A 22,677-nucleotide genomic window follows, 5' to 3' on the forward strand; every position below is an offset into this window, starting at 1 on the left:
GTGTGTGTGTGTGTATTTTCAGTAAAATTACTATAATGCATGGGGACATACTGACACAGTCTGTACATGAAAGTAAATTACCATATCTGTTGTCTGATTTTAGGTGATGGTCATTGACATGCTGTAATAGAACTCCAACCCATTCCAGTTAGCCTCATCCATTCAGTTGCTTCCTGCACCCCCCCCCCACTGCTTTGAAGTCACCAGCGCCTCTGTAAATATCAAATTGCATAAAACATTAAATAATCAGTAATGCATAATCAAAAAAAAAAAGCAAATACAGTATTTACATACTGAACTTGATGTACGAGAATTATTGCCACAGTTTACTGGTGGCAGTTTAATTGTCCCTAATACACTTACACTTGGCTTCATTTTTCAAATTTTTTTTTTAGTGATGCTTTGAAGTGTTTCAAAGTAAACAAATATTTACATTTAATATCTAGATGAGATGGTTCTATGTGGCAGGTCCTAGTTGTGAAAAAGCTTTTTCCCTGGTTTAATTTTGTAGTGGAAGCTGAGAACAATACGTGTTATATCATCTTTCTGACTATTTCTTAAAGATTTTGTTTGTTCCCTGAAAGGAAGCTTAATTCTTAAAGGTGGGCAATATCCTACTTTTAAAATTTTGAATAGTAAGCAGCTGAAAAGAAAAGAAGACATATCAGTGACTGATAACCACCAGAGTTCGGTAACAAGATTGCAGTGGTGTGTGCACACGCGCACCTGTGTGTATGTGGTACGAATTTATGAATTAATAAGGCAAATTTGAAAATGTTATTTTGTACAGTCTAAATCTTTTGATTATTGTAGGAACAGTGCAGAGATAGCAAAGGTAACCCATATTTGATTTTAGGAAGGAGTGGTGTTTTAGCAATGGCTGTTCTGGCCACAAGAGACTGTAGATGGAAACATTTTGCAATGCAACTTGAGTTGAGATAGCACAGCACCTTACTAGTGATTTTGTACTGTTACTTTGATGCTGCTTTGTGGCTCGGGTAATGAGTGAAAATGGACCTTTGATTGAATAAATAAATGCAATCCTAAATTATATAACAGTTTATCAAATGCAGCAGAAAATGTTTTTAAGCAAATGACAAAATGAAGAGTGTGTACATTCATGAAAAAGTGAGGCTTCTTAAAGTATTTTTCTTTCCATTATGTGCATAAACATGTTTTGGTCCTTAATAATAATGATAATCATAATAATAATAATAATAATATACAACTCCTCTTTGGTGTTTTATGAAAAAATAGGCTTATCTAATTAACAAATGAAAAGCAACTTCATGTGGTTTATTTGCTGGCAAGATTTCAATAATGTATATACCTTATATTACTACACAAGCCATATGATCATATATATTGTGTACTATGTATGTATTCTACTTATGTTCCAAATTTCAGCTGTACACAACAAATCTATTAATTACCTTTATTTTTAAATTAATATTTTCTTGTTTGTTCTCTCCACTGTAACTGTTGATGTGCAGCATACCACTGTAAAAACATGTCTATTGTAATTTGTGTGTATGCATGTCTAAATATCTAAATGTACCTGTAATTTTTCTATGTGGAGCTTTTCTCCTTGGGCCTCTGCTGAAAAAGGGCCTTTTCATCTCAGTCAGACACCCCCGGTTAACAAATGTAAACTAAATAAATAAATAAATATCATTGACAAAATGTACATAGTTTTAAAGTGAGGGCAGTCCTTTTCATAAGGTATGTTTTATTAACATTTATGCTGTCATTCAAGAAAAACACCAACACCCATTATTTTTCTTGGGATTGTTAAATCCCAAAAGAGGATACACAATTAGGTATGTGCCAAAAGATGAGGAGTTCTCAGTCCTACTCACCTGCTCCAATCATCTTGTCTACCTTCTTTGAGATATTCCCTACCACCTATTTGCAGCATTAATATTCTGTTTTACTTTCAATTACTGAAAGTTTAGCATCTAAAAGTTCTAATTCACTGTAGCATACTGCCCATGATTAACTTCCTCATAAGAATAAGGTTCACTCAAATATTACTGGCAACTTGTGCTGACATGACCAAAGTTCCAAGGTATATCAGCTATTACATAGCAGTTTTTACACATATTGCAGACATAAAATACAGCATACATTTATGTACTCAACTACTCTACCAGTACGATGATTTCTTAGGTGGTGAAAGCCAGGGAACCTTTTTTGACTAGGCTTATATAGACCCCAGGGCTGATAGCCTAGTACCTAGCTATGAACTTATGAACCTATAAATAAAAACAGCCTTTCAAGATTCTGTTGTTTCTTGCACTGAAGTGAAGAACCTGGATAAAGTAAAGGGAAGTTTCTTATGTGTTGCTTCAGATTAATATTTTTAGGAGACTTACCATTACTCCAACAAACCCAATCAAAATAATAAGTAAAAACACTTAAGATGTTTAAAAAAAAAGTCCAGAATGTCATACATTGACAAAGTGTCATTTCATAATGCTATCCCAGGATGCACCATGCTACAACTCTAAGTTAACTGTCTTTCCATAGCTGTTTGAGTCAGCCTGTTACTAAATTCCATGACCTACAAATTAATCCTCCCCGACGAATGCCTACCACTTAGAACAAAGCTATTTCAAAGACCTAGTTTATCCATTTTGAAGCTAAACAAGTGCTTGTTTTTCACAGCCCTAAATGTAATCCATTTGGAGAAACAGCATTTTCTGAAACAGTACAGGCATTCTATAGTACCTGAAATAAGAAACTTAAGACAATTATACCACATTTAGTCAAAACCTAAAACTTCAACTAAAGAAAAAAGGAAAGAATAAAAATGCCATTTTAGCAGTGACAAGGACTTGGAATAAGAAGCCAGTTTATACCGAAGGTTCCACTCAAGTACCAAACTATATAGAAACGTATCCTGTCAAGCATATATAGTCCCTTGCAAGGTACTTTAATTACAATAAATCCTCATTGGTATGATGAAGTTATAATCATTATTAATTAAGTGTACATGCATTGCAATACTGACAACTACTTGTCATAATTACTGTATTTTGTTTATGTTTGATGTACTGTTGGGTCATCCCCTCTACTGTTAATAATCAATGTAAATACTTTTCAAATTGTCTGTAACTTCCTCTTGTTTGGGTCAAGGTGAAATAGTCCTTGAATCAGAACAAATACGTGGTCAACAAATATTAAACAAACAAATAAATTAATAAATAAATAAATGACACTGTAAAAAATAGAATGCACATTATCGGAATTATATTTCTGGAGGAATGCACACATTATTTGCTGATAAAAAGATATGCAAGTCATTATCATCTTAGTCTTTTCAGACTTTTAAAATGTAATATATTGGCAATAAAATCAACAGGGAATGATATAGTTAACTGGGACGCTGTAACAACTCTTAAGTAAATAAATTATGAGACATGCTTAATAAGCATCGTGTTTTTATCTCCTAATATTAAGCTGATATATCAGAACATTTTGCTTAGTGTTATTGACATTCAGGTACATTCATAGTACTTATAGTATATTATTGTATTATATAGTATATTATTATATTATATAGTATATTATATTATATTATATAGTATGTTATATTATATTACATAGTATATTATTGCATGCATCAGTGTTAACTTATCTAACCAGTGATTCTAGATTACAACTTTTAGAAACCACTACCATATAATCTGCATTTATTATACATGGAGTAAAGTTACCTACAGAGGGTAATGAATTCATAAGAGTAAACAAAGCCCCTGTTTAGAAGTTGGGTCATCTCCAAATGAGCCTGTCACATTATCCCATATAATGTATAGCAGCTTTTACCACTTGAAATGCTGTCTCATCAATTAAACAAAAACATTCCCTGACCATTAATCTTTCAAATGCATGTATACGTTTAGCCTGCCTAATGCCTTGAAGAAACAATGCCATTATAGTCTGGAATAATTCTTCAGCTGTTCATTACCCATCTGAATTTCACAAGTACAGATTCAGTTATATGTCAAGCAAGAGCCATGCAGATATGTAAATATTTATTCAGCTTTAAAATAGTTAAGCTGCTGCACAATTAGTTTTCCAAAAGTATGATTTTTAGTTATAATACTTTAGTCTGGTGCATTATATAAGAGATACTGGGGAATCAGGAATAAATAGCTGTCATGTTTAGCAGAAATACGTGCAGAACGCTTGCTGCTGGACTATTAAGTTTGTGGCCTTTGATGCTAGTTATTATAATAACAGATCTAATTCATCTATACACTGATATTCAAGAGCAGTTAGATGATGCCAAGGTTACCAAGCTGCCTAAAAACATGCACATCTCATTTTAATGCACACATACATATACTGATTCTGAACAGTACTATGAATAACTCTCTGTAACTTAACAGTTACATAGTGGTATTTTTATGACAATTGTGTTTTTACCAAATTTCTGCAGTAAGATATCTGTCAGTCAGTCTATCTAGTATCCATCTATCTATCTATCTATCTATCTATCTATCTATCTATCTATCTATCTGTCTCTATCTATCTATCTATCTATCTATCTATCTATCTATCTATCTATCTATCTATCTATCTATCTATCTATATGTTTGTCTGTCTATCCCTCTCTCTCTCTCTCTCTCTCTCTCTCTGTCTTTCTCTCTATTTTGATATAGTGCTTTGGTCAGAGACAATCTGTCTCTTAAGTATAAAAAATGGACAACCAGACTAAAGGAGCAAATGTTGAGATAACACTAGCAAAATGACAGTAGTATTGATTATTGTGAAATGCATCACTGCATGCACTTCAGTTAGAAATGCATCATTGTAATACTTGAGTTAGAAATGCATCACTGCAAGTACTTGAGTTAGAAATGCATCACTGCAAGTACTTGAGTTAGAAATGCATCACTGAAATACTTGAGTTAGAAATGCATCACTGCACGCACTTCAGTTAGAAATGCATCACTGTAATACTTGAGTTAGAAATGCATCACTGCATGTACTTCAGATAGAAATGCATCACTGTAATATTTGAGTTAGAAATACATCACTGCACGTACTTCAGATAGAAATGCATCACTGTAATATTTGAGTTAGAAATACATCACTGTACGTACTTGTTAGAAATGCATCACTGAAATACTTGAGTTAGAAATGCATCACTGCACGCACTTCAGTTAGAAATGCATCACTGTAATACTTGAGTTAGAAATGCATCCCTGCACATACTTGAGTTAGAATACTTACTACTACAACTTTAATTAGCAGAGAGCACAAGGACTAAATCCAGTCCCACTATGAGTCCTTGAAAAAGTCGAGCTTATATTGCAATTCCCAGGCAGCAAATGTTGACAACTGGATGATTAAATACACAAGTGACATTAAAAAAGTATTTTCCAGGAAGGAGCTCCCCTGCAACAATGTGGGCAGCACTTTAGCCCTACAGACCTATACTTTATTATTTTCACTGTGAATCACTGCAATTTAGGGAACAACAATCTCTGAATGGGAAGACAAATCTGTCTTGCTTTTTGTACAGGAGACTGTAAGACTGCACAAAGAAAATAGACTACAGTTTGAGATATAAGATAACAATGGCATCTGAAACCAGCAACAATGCACAAGCAATTATAACCTAGAGCTTCTGTACTGGACATGTTGTGCTACAAACACCCATAAAATAAGTAACTGACTGTAACCACTAAATCCTCTATACTGTAATTTTTTCAGACCACTTCCTTTACTCAAATAGCTCATGAAGGTAGAAGGGGAAATAACAGCAGTTTAACCAGTTACAGACATAACTGTCTGTTTTTGTCAGACTGAAACTGGTATTAAAATATTCAGAAGGTTATTGACTGTGTAACATGTCCAGAGGGAAATTAACTTCTTGCAAATAATATACTGCCCTGAAGGAATTATGCACTTTTTATATATGTATTTATTTATTTTTTGTGGCAGATGGAGTAAGTCACTTTTTGGCCTAAAAGAGCAACTTTACTGACTAATCACAGAGATTCAGAAAGATTTATAGCAGCAACAGTAACTGGCCAAAGTGGTACTGCCAGTTACCATGATGGTGAGAACCTATGATTTGGCAGCACAATAAGACTACACCAAAAAAAACACATCATTAGCATCGCATTATTATTATTATGTCTGAATCATACACAATGCTGTCTGACCCGACTCTGTTAGTGCTCTCCTTACCAGATTACCAGCACATAATCATGCGGCCATGCAACCATACAGACATGCACATACAAACACACACATACACACACACACACACACACACACACACACACACACACACACACACACACACACACACACACACACACACACACACACACACACACACATGCACACACAAACACACATGCACACACACACACACACACACACACACACACACACACACACACACACACACACACACACACGTACATGTACACAAAGGCAAACACAAATGCAAATGCGCGCGTGCACGCACACACACACACATACACACACACACACACACACACGTGTGCAAACAGACATACACACATATATGCACATGCACATACAAGCACACACACACAAAGACACAAATCCATGCAGCCACTTTCATGGTCCTATAGTGACACATGCCTCCACACACATACACACAGACACACACAAAAGAAGACTGCTTTGCGATACTTACCTATAGTCACAGTGTGAGCTGCTATCATTCCAAAGGGGTGAAAGAATGAGCACAGTCAGAAGGTGGCCTACACTTTTTTCCTCATAGAAAAAAGTAACCTGGTAAAGAATAGTCTTTGAATCACTCCACCTTGTTATTCCTGTGCCACAATCATTTAGAGGGGAAAGCATACAGCCAATTTTATTTAGCCACTCCCCAGGACTGCTGAATTTGCATGCAGCTTCACTGTCAAGAATGCCCAGTAACCACACTATGACCACTGCTTGAGCAAAACTAAAGCAGGAGAGATTTTTCTGAATCACTCAAGCTTACTGCAATATACAAAGCATTGGATTTAAAAATTCCACATCACAATAAGCCTTTCTGAATCCCAAGGAATGTTTTGTTACACTCACACATGCAACAAGGAAATCTGTAGAAATGTAGTTAATGAACCTCAGCACATAAATGCTACCACATGTTTCATGTTCTGGTGTACTGATTTACTTTACAGAAGAATATAACATTTTACCAGACATTCTTCAAATGCATTAACTCAAAAGTTTCAACTCCCAGTTCTCAGGATTTTATTAACAATAGCTAAGAAAATGATACAAAAAAACTGGAAAATAAAGTTTCACCTTCATTTACAGATATTATAAATACTGTCATTGTTGCGTGTCAGAAAGAATGTCTACGATTAAGACGAAAACAAACAAAACAACAGCATATAATTACTGGAAAAAAAATAATGCATTAACAGATAAAATCCAGTTTTAAGGAATCTTATTAATGTGTATAGTAAGAAAGTATGTAAATTATTGTGTAGTTGTTTGTCTCATTATGGAAGTTTGCTTGTCTCTGTATATAACATTTCAATAAAAATATTAATGATGTCTCCATTTATAAAGTTATATTGATGACGTGTGTCCAGCTGAGAGCTTCAGTGTTGTCACAGACCACTTTTACTGTGATTTGTTCCCCATAAGTTTCATGTTTTTTCTATCAGATTTCATAATCTGTCCACTAAGGTATAGAACTAGGGGGGATTCATGAAGGTATTGTGATGTGTACACAAGGGTGTACATGTTTGATAGTCTTTTAATGGAGCTGCACAGTGCTCTAGCTCAAAGACATGCAGCACTTTGTAGGTCTGTCTCCATGGCTGTGCTGAATGCTAATGTCTGGGGAATGACTTGAATGGCATTCTGGGACAAAGGTATATGGTAATTAGCCATGTGCACTCTCCCCCAGGACTGCCTCCAGGAAGGCATCTACATACTGAGAAATTCAAGAAATTAATCCGTCATGTAGATCAGCACGGCCATCCTCATCACACCATGGTACTGAACACAGCCGTTTGGCCATGCACAAGTATTGACTACTGTGGTACAGGGATTAGGACTGGGAGGATCCACTGGACACCAGGGATACATTTAACTTAAATGTCCTAATGGCACTGGCATTAATTCAGAAGGACTGAAGAGATGGGGAAAACACTCGACACCAGGGATATATTTAATGTTAATGGCACAGGCATTAATACTGAGGAACTGAAGAGATGGGGAAAACACTAGACACCAGGGATACATATGATCTAAGTGTCTTAATGGCAACAGCATTAATACTGAGGGATTGAAGGGATGGAGAAAATACTAGACACCAGGGATACATATAATCTAAGTGTCTTAATGGTACCAGCATTAATACGGAGATATTGAAGAGATGGGGAAAACACTAGACAACAGGGATGCATTTAACATTAATGGCACCAGCATTAATACGGAGGGATTGAAGGGATGGGGGAAACTCTAGACACCAGGGATACATTTAACATTAACGGCACTGGCATTAATACACAGGGATTGAAGGGATGGGGAAAACACTAGACACCATGGATACATATAACCTAAGTGTCTTAATGACATCAGCATTAATATGGAGGGATTGAAGAGATGGGAGAAAACACTAGATACCAGGGATAAATTTAACATTAATGGCACTGGCATTAATACACAGGGATTGAAGGGATGGGGAAAACACTAGATACCAGGGATACATATAACCTAAGTGTCCTAATAGCACCAGCATTAATACGGAGGGATTGAAGAGCTGGGGGAAAACACTATACACTAGGGATACATTTAACATTAATGGTACCAGCATTAATATGGAAGGACTGAAGAGATGGAGGAAAACATTAGACACCAGAGATACATTTAACATTAATGGCGCTGACATTAACAGAGAGGGATTGAAGGGATGGGGAAAACACTAGACATAAGGAATTACTCCAAATGTAAGTGCCATAATGTCACTGACAACAGTATGAGGATTGGGGTGGGAGGACACTAAACACCAGAGATACATTCAACCCAAGTGCCTTAATGATGCAGAAGTCACTAAAGGGATTTGGTTGGTGGGGAACACTAGATACCAGGGATTCTACACATGTGCTGTAAAAACACAAACTATTGTAGTGGTCAAGGCTGGGGGTGGCACACTAGCCACCATGGCAACTACAAGTATACCATAATGGCATCTAAACTGTTATGGTGATCAGGGAGACAGGGGAAACCATGGACGAGAAGGAAATTCAGGGGAACATATAAACAGATATGGGGACTTTGGTGTGTGTGTGTGTGTGTGTGTGTGTGTGTGTGTGTGTGTGTGTGTGTGTGTGTGTGTGTGTGTGTGTGTGTGTGTGTGTGTGTGTGTGTGTGTGTGTGTGTGTGTGTGTGTGTGTGTGTGCGTGGGCATGTGCATGTGTGAATGTGTGCATGTCTGCATGTGTGTGTGTGTGTGTGTGTGTGTGTGTGTGTGTGTGTGTGTGTGTGTGTGTGTGTGTGTGTGTGTGTGTGTGTGTGTGTGTGTGTGTCTTCTCTGAATGTGTTCTTGTGTGTGGAAGAGAGACTGTGGGGGGTGATACCATTACCCTCACAAGCAGCAGTTTACTACCATGACATGCACATTAGTAATGATCTGCATATCACCTTAGTAACTCCTATTCAGAGACATACTAATTAGTTAATAAAGAGGTCTTATCTCACCACTGCTAACATTTCCCTGAATCGCAAATTACATCATCGTGTAAACAGGGCCTTTTTAGTATGAGCCAAATGGCTCGCACTAGGCCTTTTAATGAATTCCTAGACTAGTCTAATTTCATAGTATGTGACAGGAGTCAGGACTGACCCTCCTTTAAAGCTACACTTGTTTATATTACATTTAAGATTTTAATACTCTAATACTTCAAATTCATTTTGCATTATTAAAAGTGATAGTTATGCCAAAAATGTAAAATAATATGCAGACCTAGGAACTACATAGCAGGTTATTGTGAACAACTGATATAGAGATTTGTTCTTGGACTGTTAAATGGATATTAAAAAGTAAAAAAATATAAAATACTCAGAAATGTAAAACACGACAGTAATGAAAAAGTATTAAGGTACATCTATGAGAAATTCAATTGGATTTGGTGGAGTATAATAACTGCCCCTACACAGAATGTACATATATAATTATCTTTTTCCTTGGAATAATAAACCTGAGAGTAGAAGCAGAACATGTCATGACTTAGGTAAGATAATAGCTACAAACAGGCTGATGGGAATACTTTCGATCAGCTACACCACAATACGTATTCAGGTAAATAAGTCCCAGATGCCAAGCAATACTTTCCTAACATGGAAGCAGAAAGTGGGTATATTTGCAATGTGTGTCACAACCCACCTTCTGTCCAGAAACCTATCTTGTTACAAAATGTTTAACAGAGCTACACGTGAACACATTGTTTGAACATATGCAGTGTTGTAGCAAAGCTGTTGATCTCTTGTTATGTAATTTGTAACTTACATCATATGCGTTAATGTAACTGTGTCTTTATTTCATCTCTTATACTGGAATGCCTGAAGCTCATTTACAGTGTGGTAGATTCTTCTCTTTTCTGACTCAGCCAAGTTTATGTATGCTTGTCATTAATTGCATTCAGGAGATTTTCTGCTCAGGCTTCCACTGATATTATTCAAAATGTATCCAGGGTAGAGATATTTTTAGTGTAGTTAAGATACTAATTAAACAATTGTGTGATATTTTCATGTCTGGAAATATATAGTTGCACTGCTCAGAGCTACCTGTTGTCAATTAATAACACAATTGTACCATTTTATTATGTTCAGACATATGTTGTTCCCAGAAGCCTCAGCTCAGAATGCTTAACTGTAAGGCAAAGCACAAATTTCACAGGAATATTACAGCTTCACGTGACTCGAGTATTTTTTAGCAGAGTCTGTGAACTTTGAGTGGTGTTGTCTTTGGTCTGTACAATCAGAAACTAATTTTAACTTAAACATGCATATGTTGCATAAAGTTCACTATGCAGATGGAAGTATAGCTGATAATAAGCTTCATCCTGTAGTTAAAAGCCTTGATGTCCTCTGGCTTCATTTGTCATCTGAATGGCCCCAAGCAAGTCATTTAGCCAGTCAGTGCTCCAGGAAATCCTCAACTCATTTTCATAATGATCTTTTTGCACTGTGAGGTCTTTGACCCATACTTTCTTCTTCTGACTATATTACCCAGGGTATCCTCTCTGTAGTCTGACCACACCTCCCAGCCCACTTTGAGGAATTTTCATTTATTTTTTTATTTATTGTTTTCTTCACTGGGGTAGGGATACTAGGCTAATAATCTGTTTTCAGGGGAACATCAAGGTGGTCTTTATACTACTAGGGTAAATTTAGTGAGGGCATCTGAGAACTTCCCCTACTTCCCCTATTCCCCTACTCTTTTCAATAGGTATTGTGGGATCTTTTGCATCCACCTGAACGACCACCAGCTCAAGCAGATGGAGCCTCGGTGTAACATCTCAACGGAAGAATGGCACACTCAGGTGTGCAGCACCCCCCCCCTCATTTATGCTTCATTGCAGTGTCAACAACTGATATTCCTAGTGAGAAAACAGAATCCACAGCCAGCCTTCTTCACCAAAGGTGAGTGTGCATCACTGATGCTGACTCAGGAAGAAATCCAAACTACAAATCAAGGAAGCCAAAGCTTACTAAGAAAGACATAACTACCATTGGCAGGTGAACCTTACATATTATGGAAAACAATAGAGGATATTTCCAATATCAAGTCACAATTATCTAGTAAAAAATGTATAAGATGGATATCAGCTTGTTCAAACAGCTCAGAGACTACATTTTAAATGTTAAACCAACCTCCAGAACTACATTTTTTAACTCTTTGTCTTGTAGAACAGGGTTTGATTCTCTCAGCTGTCATTTGCTTACCTTATGACTTTGAGCAAACCAGTTATTGCTTCCGGGTCACCTGTAATAAGACAGTGTGTGTATAGTGGGCCTACCTGGTTAAAAAATGGTATTACCATTGTTATTATTAACTCCTCACAAACATCTTTGACTGCCACCCCTCACTCACAGATACATACTGCTGCCTTTATATTTTCAACTAACTATAGTCAAGCAGCTTCTTCATAAACTAGATAAGAAACACAACTCTCTCCCTTCTTACTTACTAGGCCTTTACTTACTCTGTCTCATTTTATTACTTATTCACTGTAGGCTATGCCTGATGGGATTAGGATGTGATACTTGAATGCCACTGTATTTATCCATCCTTGCAGAAATATCTTCAAATGGCTCATTCATTGTATGGCTAATGTTGTACTCTCCCTCCTTCTCTGCCTCTTTTTGTAACTGTTTACTCCTTGTTTGTTGCATTACCTAAGGCCCAGGTCCATCACTTGACCAGTGTAGTTAACCTGGTAAACAGATTAACAAAAGTGCGTCCATAGGTATTTACTCAAGTGACCCAGGAGACCACTGAAGAGAATAGTCCATTCTCATAATTGCCTCAGAGCACAGGCTGTTTAAATGACTTGTACAGAGTTACACAGAAGACAAATGGAGGTATCAGAGAATCAAACTCTGGACTATGGGAAACAGCTTGCTAATAGCTTAATAGTTTAAAGTACTGAGATTATTTCTTGGATTTAGAGTAGATTTTGCTATAGTTAAAAAAATGCTGCAAATATTTTGCAAAATATTTAACATTTTGCGACTGGAATTCCAGCTACATATATAAAACAACTTGTCTTGTTTTTTTTTTTCTTTTTGGGTATTATTCTTGGCCATAATTCATAACAATTTTACCCCATGAGACAGCTTTGAATAATTTATGTATTTTTTGTTAAACAGTGTAAGTTTTTTATTTTTGCTTATAACACTTTGGAATACTATTTGAATTTTCCCCATAGGATAACATGACATGCCTGCCCAAGAACACATTTACTCACTGACTGATATTCTGTAAGATATGTCATCTTGTTATATTTTCAGATTATAAGAAAGGCTTTGTTTAGAATTTATTCCGACATTTGCACTGGAGACATTTTATTAGTTCAGATATGTTTTTCAGCTCTGTGCATATCTGCTATAACTGAGGTTTGCTATCTCTATATATTATCCATAAGCACTTTACAAAAACGCTGTTTTAAGGCTGCATGTATGTGTTTTTGTATAGCAGTTAGTTCTATAAAAAAAGGATGCTAGAGACCGGGTTTTTAATACTATCCATTTTAATAGAGTTTAATATACAATTGGCATAGCAGTGATAGTTGTTTATTTATTTATTTATTATATTGCGCTAGCCTGTGTTATATATTATATTATATTGCGCTAGCCTGTGTTACATATTTATTGCATTTTCTTGCTGTTTGTTGCAAAAAAAAAAAAAATTATCCTTGTTTCCCATCTTTCCTGACCTAGAGTAGTCCAAATACAGGCTTTGCTGTAATCTGGACTTTTGGAAAATTCCTGTGTTCCCCATTTCCTTTCTTGGATAAAGGGAAGCTTCTTTGTTCACCAGTGGCAGTGGGGAGCTTGGAGCAGCCTATCTATCCCTGGAGGAGTGTTCCCAGCACAAGAATCTGGTAGTCTATTGGCTGTTTTGGGCCAATTTCTAGCTCTTTCAAGTCCCCCTGTATAAAACCCGCTTTACCGTGGCTTTGCGCAATTATGCGCATAGTGCAGCATCGGGTAGCGCCGCTTAATTGGGTTTAAACCATTCTCGGCTCCACAAAGTCTGCTCTTCACTTTTTCCCTTAGAACTGATCTAATTCTCATAATAAACACCCTATTCCCACTCTAAAGCTAGGCACTTGCTCACTAAAGCAATTATATGTCAGCACTAAAAAAATTAAAAGCACTACACCCTCACAAACTCCCCTTGAGTACTTTGTTCCCCATTGGCCCTTTTTTTCAGTTATAAAGAAATTCCCAATACTATTCTAGCATGTCCAAAGGTCAGTGGTCAATCTCCTCTCCGGTCCAGCTGGTGAATCTGGGAATCTTGAGGCAATGTTACAACTGCCTTATGTACACAGACACCCCTCAACTCCTCCCAACAAATTCCAACACATGTGAGAGATTCAACCATATAGCCAAACTGGAGGCTAAGCTCTCTCAACTCAGTACTGGCGTAACCAGTCAGGAGGAGAAGGAAACCACACTAACTACAATTCCAGTCTCACATAGACCTACCACAACAGCAAACCAAACACATAAATACACAAAAACATACTCGGAGGCTCTAAATAAAAATCTGCCTAAGCAGCAGAGACCTCCAAAGCAGACACCCAAGCAACTGCTACCCCAAAACAAAACACGTGCAACACATAGCTCACAAAGCCAGTGTGCTGAACAGTCACAGCCCTTAAGGCTAAACAAGACACCTGAAACACTTGTAATAGGTGATTCTATCGTCAGGCACACTGACGTCCTGCTCACCCGGCTGAACAAGGAGAAGGTCACGGTGAGCTGCCTGTCGGGCGCTAGGATCCACCACATAACACAAGCACTCAGGTCACTCCAAGGCAAGTACAAATATGACTCAGTCATTGTCCATGCTGGTGTGAATACCTGAGATGTACCTCCCTGGACTACATGAAAAGAGACATAGAGGAGCTCTCTGAGCATGTAACCCAGACCGGTAAGACCCTGACCTTGAGTAGCATCTTACCCTCACCAAGAATGATGCCACAATATGAAGACAAGATGATCAATTTCAACAATTGGCTTAAGTATTGGTGTCATTCAAAGGGGTTCCAATGCCTGTCTGCCTGGGATGACATGCTCAACAAGCCACGATGCTTCACTAGGGACGGCTTGCACATGTCACCCCTGGGCTTTTGGATATTGGAAAAGGCTCTTGCTACCCCCATAGTGCCTTTTTTAGGCAAGGCTCAAAAGACAAACCTACCTCCATAGGTATCACAAGGGATAAGAAACTAAGAGTAATGCTACTCAACGCCAGAAGTCTAAACCTCAAGATGCATGCACTCGAAACTCTCCTTAGCATGGAGAACATTGATATCTGTGCAGTAACAGAAACCTGGTTCAAGGCACCTGAGAGCACCCCAGCACTACCAGGTTATACCTCATACCATGTTTTTCGGCCCCAAAACTTGGACTGAACCACATAAGGAGGGGAAGTATCAATATTCGTCAAAGATGCCCACACCTCCAGGTTGGTGGCACAGCAGGAAGCATCAGAGACTATCCATGTGCAACTAACAGTGGGTAAAACCGCCTTCCAGTTTATAGCCTGCTACAGACCACCCTCCTAAACCCAGGAACCCCACTCGGCCTTCCTGAGAACACTGGAAAATATGAAGGTCTCTCCAAATACCATTATATTGGGTGACTTCAACTACCCTAACATAGACTGGGAGCATTACTCTAGCTCCAACACCCTAGCCCAAAGGTTCCTAGAATTTATAAACTCAAATGCTATGGAACAACTTGTTGCCACTCCCACAAGAGGGGAAAACATACTGGACCTGATCATCACCAACATGGGGACCCTATGCTCCAGACCAGAAGTGTATCCCTCACTGGTAAGATCAGACCATAAACTAATCTCATTAGATATTCACATCCCGACCCCAGCCCCTACCCAGAAAACCCCAGTGAAAAACTTCTCCAAAGCAAATTTCTCACTCCTCAAAACCAAGGTGGAATCCTTCAAAGACCCTGGGCCTCTGGAAAATACGGCCCAGACCGCAGAATCCTTTATAAACGCATTCTATGAACACCTTAAGGAATGCATGGATCATGCAATCCCAAATAAAACCAAGACCCAATCCTCCAAAGATAGGCGTCCTGTCTGGTGGACCCCAGCCATAAACAAACTATACACTAGAAGGAGGAAGCTACTACATGATGGAGCAAAATCCCAAAAAGGGAAGGCATCTCTGATCAGTATTAGCAAAAAACTACGGGCACTCATAAAATCGCCTAAGGCCAGCTTCGACAGAAAAATTGCACAGGACACTAAGGATAATCACAAGGCTTTCTTTAGTTATGTTAGGTACCTGGGTGGGAATTCCCAGATATGCTCAGAATTAGTCCAAAATGACAAAAAATACACTGAACCCACAGACATTGCCAACATCCCAGCTGGCAGGTTCAGCGCAAACTTCTCACCCCCCCCCTCCCCACCAAAAGGGCAAATATCTATCCCAGCAGAGTGCTGCCCCCCTGACATCTCAGATGCTCAGGTAAGAGCCGCCCTCTCCAAAGCAAAAAACACAGCATCAATGGGACCAGACGGTGTCCTGGGCTGCGCCCTACATGAACTCCAAGAAGAACTAAACCCAAGCATAAAACTACTGTTCAATCTCAGCCTTACTACAGGATATGTACCCAAAGAGTGGCATACAGCAACAGTGGTCCCTCTCCACAAAGGTGGTGCCTCAATGGATCCTGGAAACTATCGCCCCATAAGCCTGACTAACTTGGTCTGCAAAGCTATGGAAAGGATCATCATGGACCTCATAAATAAAGATATTGGGGACCTACATACACTGGATCCTACCCAGTTCGGCTTTGTTAAGGGCAGATCCTGCCTCTTAAACCTGGTTGATTTCTTCGAAACAGCACCAAGGCCATTGACGAGGGGAAGGTGGTCCACATAGCCTACCTGGACCTTGCAAAAGCCTTCGATACAATACCCCACTCGGGCATTATAGATAAGCTCACCAGCTTAAATATAAACCCCTATGTCACTAGATGGGTTGCAAACTGGCTCAAGGACAGAACCCACATGGTTAGAATTGCTGCTGCCATGTCAGACTCCAAACCAGTTACAAGTGGCGTCCTACAAGGCTCAGTCCTGGGACCTCTCTTGTTCGGTATATATTTCTCGGAGGTACAGTCTAACATGGAAGGACTGTGGCTGACCAAGTTCGCAGATATTTGCAAACTGGGTGCCATAATAGACTCTCCAGCCAACACAAGCATCCTACAAAAGGGCCTCAAAGAAACAGACAACTGGTGCCAGAGCCATGGCCTCAAGCTAAATGCCAAAAAGTGTATAGTCATCCCCTTTAGCAAAAACAAAGTGCCCACAAATTACCACATAAGTAGTAATCCATTAAGTACGGAAGAAGTAATTAGGGACCTGGGGACCCAAGTTGATAGCAATCTCTCATTTGACAACCACGTGGCCAAAGTGGTTAGAAAAACATTTTATATAGCCCACCTAATCATGAAGGGATTCACATCTAGATCATGGGAGGTCATCGTGCCTCTTTACTCATCCCTCATCAGGCCCATAATTGAGTACAATGCCCCTTTTGGGATGTACCTTACCAGACACCTGCAGCAACTGGAAAGACCCCAAAAGTACCTCACCAAGAGGATCAAAGGGCTCAAACAGATGCCATATGCTGCCCGGTTAAAGAAACCCAAGCTCTACTCACTGGCATACCGCCTGCTCAGAGGCAAACTGTGCTTGACATATAAAGCCATGTCCAACCCGGAATTAATGGACATGCTGCACCTCAGAAAATCCAAATACCATCGAGCTACGCGCTCGAGAGACCTGAACCTCAGTACTGAAATAAATAGGACATGCTGGAGGGACAGATTCATAACTCACTCTGGAATAAAATCCCAGTCCAGGTTAGACAGAGTCCCTCATTGACTCTCTTCAAGAAGAATCTTGATGAGTGGATGGGAGATAGTAGGTTTACCCCGGGAATCACTTCTGTGTCACTGTTAGACAGAGGCACAGTATACTAACCTCGAAAAAGGGCATAGCAAAATTCATTTAAAATGGGTGGCGAAAGCCAAACACACTCTCGTTAGGCTTATAAATGCCCCAGGGCAGCTAGCCTAGTATGAACCTATGAACCTATTTGTTTCAGTTTGATGACCGAGGAAGTGGTATATATTTCTTTATATATATATATATATATATATATATATATATATATATATATATATATATATATATGTTAGGCTTTGAAAGGCCCATTTTCAGTGGAGGCCTGGGGAGATAAGCCCCATCACACAATTACAGTAACAAGTCATTTACAAGTCAAAAATGTCAAAAATATTATCAATTGTAAGTTAGATCCATCTTTAAGAGGAAATTGTTCAAAACAACAGACATGTAGTACATGCTACAGTACAGCTTGGTGAATTTAGCTGTTCAAAACAACAGACATACAGTACATGTTACAGTACAACTTAGTGAATTTAGCATAAGTAGGTATTAGAATAAAGTATAGGTCTAGTGGAAGTGAAAAGTTGTTCTATAAGCAGAGTGAACATAGTGTAGTATTTTACACAGAATCTATTAGTAATACAGAGGATGCAAGAGATGAGCAGAGTGTTAAGTGTGAATGATGAATTACAAAGTGGGAACTCGTGGGTGAAGAGCAGGGCAAATCCACTTGGAGGATAGATATGAGTGAAGGAGGGATTTGAAGTTGGTCGGATTTGCAGTGTTTCAAAGTGTTTTCTTTTGCAAAAGATTTTCCACAGTAAGTCTGTGTTTGAGAAATAGCTTTTTCTTGCAGTAAAAGAAACAAGTAACTGTAGGATGGATGATTTCACCAACAAGGACAACAGACAACAGTTATTTTTAATAGTACTAACTCATGTTACTGTCTTTTATTTCATGCTGTCTAATAGGTTCATAGGTTCATAGGTAGGTACTAGGCTATTGGCCCTGGGGCCTATACATGCCCAGCTAAAAAGGTACCCTGGCTTTTGCCACCCAAGAAAATTCTTTTCCTGTGCCACTGTCGAGCAGAGCCACAGAGGTGATCCCCGGGATGAATTTCCTATTTCCCATCCAAACAACCTTGCATCCTTATAGTTAGTTCACAATGCCAGATGGTAAAGTTTCTGACAGAGTTGACACTCTATTAACTTTTTTAAGTGAATACCAGTAGTTGTTTAAATAATCTCCATGGTGTCATCTAGTGTACTTCCTGGGGTTTACTGAATTCTCCCCCCAATGTGCCTCATGACTCATGGGCTCTTGCAAGCACTGGACCTTGCCAAGCATTAAAGATTTAGACTTCTATTTATTATGGAAAAAACACTTATACTAACAAATTAATAAGCATAGTGGTTTAATGATCCTGCTCTCTGTGCAAGAAAGAGTGCAGGGATCACCTCTAGTTGCATCCTTTTTGTTAACAGACTTATGTTATATTTTAGAGTTTCCTATGTATCTAGTGGTTGCACAGATGACTAATATTCTCTGTCTGAGGTGGAAGAGTACAGGGTTTGATCCCTTTTCAGTGTAATATTCCTAGCGTCTAGTGTTCCCTGACTCATGTTGTATTTTTTTATCAAGCTCCCCTAAGGCATGATATGATGATTAATAAGTTCTGTTAAGGCAAAATAGTGAAATGCTTGTGGCAAGGGTCACACCTGACGATGTCTTGTTTAACTGCCATTTAGGTATGATATTGAAAAGTGCTCCCCCATCCCATGTCATATTTAAATGATGTTGAGGTATTTTATTAAAGATGTGTCCCTGGTGGTTAATGTTCCTTGGACTCAGATTTCCTGCAATTGACATTAAGGTACAGGAGTTTTCCCTGGTATCTAGTGCCCCCACCCCCAGCCCATATCATTAGAGGTATCAGTGATGACTATAGACTCCCAACGTTGCATGATTTGCTAATTTGTTACGGCAGCCCCCAATCTGAAACACATCCACACACAGACATACCACACCCTCACACACACAGTCCCCCACCTGATTGCACTTATATATACACACATGCACCCAGTGTACACAAGTGCACAAACCTACAGTATGCTCTAACTAACCACACTACAGTGACCTTCAAGGCAGACACACATTCACATATACATGCACACATACAGCCCACCCACACATAAACACATGCTCTGCCTCCATAATACCAGTCCTCTAAACTCCCATGCACTTACTTTTACTGCAATGGATGAACATGTGCTTTCAGCTGCGATCATTAGCTGAGTAGCCATGAATGGCTGTGTTAATTTATACAGCTAAGCAATTCTCTAATTTTCTCAGCTGTGAAAATGCCTTACTGCAAGCAGTTATGGAGAGAACACACTGTTAATTAGCAAATGCTGCTCCCTGGAATGCCTCATTAGCATCTGCATGACCTTAGAGATAACCCACTGTGGTGCTGCATATCTTTGTGTTGCAGCACAGAGGTAGTGCTTATTTACTGCTTGCACTTTAAATTTGTTTTTTAAGCATTTAAACTGTTTTTAAGTATAGCCATTTTTCTGTGCCTTAAAGTGTTTATTTTGTGTTTACTGTCTTAATTTCTAAAAAAAAAACTATCCTATACTTGTTTCCCACCTTTCTGAAGCTAGTAGAGTCCAGTTTTCAGAGTTTGCTGAATCCAGGGATGTATTGCAGTTTCTGTGTTGGCTCATACCTTACTTGGATAGAAGGAAGTTTCTCTGTTGACCAGTGAGAGTGGGGAGCTTTGAGCAGCCTATCTGTCCCCTGGAGCAGTGTTTTTCAGCTTACAATTTGTAGTTCATAGGTTCATAGGTTGTTACTAGGTTATCGGCCCTAAGACCTATGCAAGCCTAGCCATAACAATTCCCTGGAATTTTTTTCCCACAATATTTACTTCTCTGGGCCCCTGTCTAGCAGGGCGACTGACATGATCCCCGGGGTGAATTTCCTATCTCCCATCCAATCATCAAGGTTCCTTTTGAAGAGGGCCAATGAGGTGCTCTGCTTGACATGTATGGGCAGTCTATTCCAGAGTATGGGGAGTCACTGGGTCAGGAACCTATCCCTCCAGCATGTTTTGTTCATTGTGATGATACATTTTAGATCCCTGGAGGGTGTGGCTCTGAGGGATTGGGATTTCTTTAAGTGGAGCATGTCCAACAGCTCAGGGTTTGACATGGCCTTGTATGTTAAGCAGAGATCGCCTCTGAGTAGACGTTGTGCCACAGAGTATAGCTGGAGTTTTTTTAGATGGTCAGCATATGGCATCTGCTTTAGGCCTGTGATTCTTTTAGTGAGGTATTTCTGTGGCCTTTCCAGCTGTTGTAGATGTCTTGTGAGGTACATACCAAATGGGGCATTATACTCTATAATGGGTCTAATGAGGGATGCGTGCAGTGGGACAATGACATCCTTTTTTCTGGATGAAAAGCCCTTAGTGATGAGGTGTGCCACATAGAAGGATTTCCTGACTGTTGTGGCGATGTGGTTATCGAAAGTGAGACCACTGTCCACTTGTGTCCCTAAGTCTCTCATCATGCTTTCAATGTTTAGTGTCCTGCCACCTATGTGGTAGTTCATGGGTACATGTTATTTTCCAAAGGGGATGATTATACATTTCTTGGCATTAAGCTTGAGCCCATGGCTCTGGCACCAGGCATCTGTTTCTGTAAGGCCCTTTTATAGAATATCCGCATCATTTGGGGATTCAATAATGGCTCCCAATTTGCAGTCATCTGCAAACTTTGTTAGCCAGAGTCCTTTAGTGTTGGCCTGTACTTCAGAGAAGTAGATGCCAAACAAGAGTGGTCCCAGGACTGAACCCTGAGGTACTCCACTTGTCATTTGTCTGGAGCTGGATTTGGAGTTGGCTACTTTTACAGTCTGGGTTCTGTCAGTAAGCCATTTGGCAACCCATCGAGTGATGTAGAGATTTATGCCAAGCTTAGTAAGTTTATCTATGATTCCAGAGTGGGGGATGGTGTCGATGGCCTTGGTGAGGTCCAGATAGGTTGTGTGGACATCCTTACCCTCGTCCACAGCTCTGGAGACCGATTCAAAGAAGTCAATCAGATTCAGGAGACAAATTCGGCCCTTCACAAACTCAAACTGGGTGGGGTCCAGTGTCTGGAGGTTGCCAATGTCTTTGTTTATAGGTTCCATGATAATGCGTTCCATGCCCTTGCAGATCAGGCTTGTCAGACTGATGGGACGGTAGTTCCTGGGATCCAAGGTGGATCCTCCCTTGTGAAGCGGGATAACTGTAGCTGTGCACCACTCAGTGGGCACGAAACCTGAGGTGAGGCTATGATTAAGCATGACACTGCTGACTCAGAGACTCCCCAGACTCTGGAATAGATTGCCCATACATGTCAAGTAGAGTGCCTCTTTGGCCCTCTTCAAAAGGAACCTTGACAATTGGATGGGAGAAAGGAAATTCACCCCAGGGATCACGTCAGTCGCCCTGCTAGACAGGGGTCCAGGGAAGTAAATAGTGTGGGAAGAAATAGCCAGGGAATTGTTATGGCTAGGCTTGTATAGGCCCTAGGGCTGATAGCCTAGTACCAACCTATGAACCTATGAACCTATGAACTTAGGTGGGGTGCCAGTTCATTTTGTAGTTCATGTAGTACACAGCCTGGGATGTCATCTGGTTCCATGGATGCTGTATTCTTAGCTTTGGAGAGTGCTGTTTCTACCTGTGTGGCTGTGATTATCGGAATTTGGCAATCTTTTGGTATTGAGATGGGCCCTTTAGGGGGTGAGAGGGGAGTGAAGTTGGCACTAAATCGATCTGCCAGGATATTGGCAATATCCTTGGGATCAGTATATTTAATGCCATTTTGTTGTAGCTCAGAGCAGATCTGAGCATTGCCATTTAGATTCTTGACATAACCATAGAATGCCTTTTGGTTGTCTTTGGAATCTTTGGCAATTTT

General features: G+C 39.4%; 1 protein-coding gene across 2 annotated transcripts in view; it reads right to left on the reverse strand.

Moving 5' to 3' along the window:
- The window catches only part of TTYH1 (tweety family member 1), a 1,335,534-nt gene that overhangs the window by 755,498 nt on the left and 557,359 nt on the right, over positions 1 to 22,677 (reverse strand). The window lies entirely within an intron of this gene.

The sequence above is a fragment of the Protopterus annectens genome, chromosome 1.part1 (assembly GCF_019279795.1).
Source record: "Protopterus annectens isolate FY-2018-M chromosome 1.part1, PAN1.0, whole genome shotgun sequence".
Taxonomy (NCBI): domain Eukaryota; kingdom Metazoa; phylum Chordata; order Ceratodontiformes; family Protopteridae; genus Protopterus; species Protopterus annectens.